This window comes from Chaetura pelagica, unplaced genomic scaffold, assembly GCF_000747805.2.
Source record: "Chaetura pelagica isolate M959 unplaced genomic scaffold, ChaPel_1.0 scaffold152, whole genome shotgun sequence".
NCBI lineage: Eukaryota > Metazoa > Chordata > Aves > Apodiformes > Apodidae > Chaetura > Chaetura pelagica.
Window position 1 is genome coordinate 267046 of NW_009952434.1, and position 578 is coordinate 267623.

Here is a 578-nt window from a genome sequence, read left to right on the forward strand (position 1 = left end):
TGTTTTTGTGAGCAGAACAATGAAACGGTCCCCGTCAAATGGCAAAGTTGCCCATCAGCGAAGTGGAGGGAGGCAGGGCTGGGGTTTCTGTTCGTTCCCATCGTGTCAAGAGCCCCCCCGAGGGGACAGGGATGGGGACAGGGCTGGGGACGGGTCAGCGCTTGGGTTTAGCCGGGAAGGCTCAGCTCCAGGTGGGCTCCAGGCAGGGTGTTGTTGGGGGCACTGGGAGGATGCTGGGGCTGCTGCAGGGAGCTGCGATGCTCCCTCTGCCCCCGCGGGGCAGCGCTCGGAATCCTCCACTTGCAGAAACGCTCACGCGTGTGTTTATTAGTAAACTCCGGAGCTATGGGAGCTATTACCCCTGAGCGAAGGAGATCTATCGACTGAACCGCAGCTGTTCACGCGTGGAAGGCCAAACACGAATGTAATTGTTCTCGGGATCTGGGCCTGGGGTGAAGCAGCACCAACGTGATCAGAAAAATCGATGTTTCCCCCCGGCCCTGGACAGGGGAGCAGGGACCCGTGGGGAGGGGGAAACCTGGATCGGGGGGCACCCGGTTCTCCCCGGCCAATCTCCC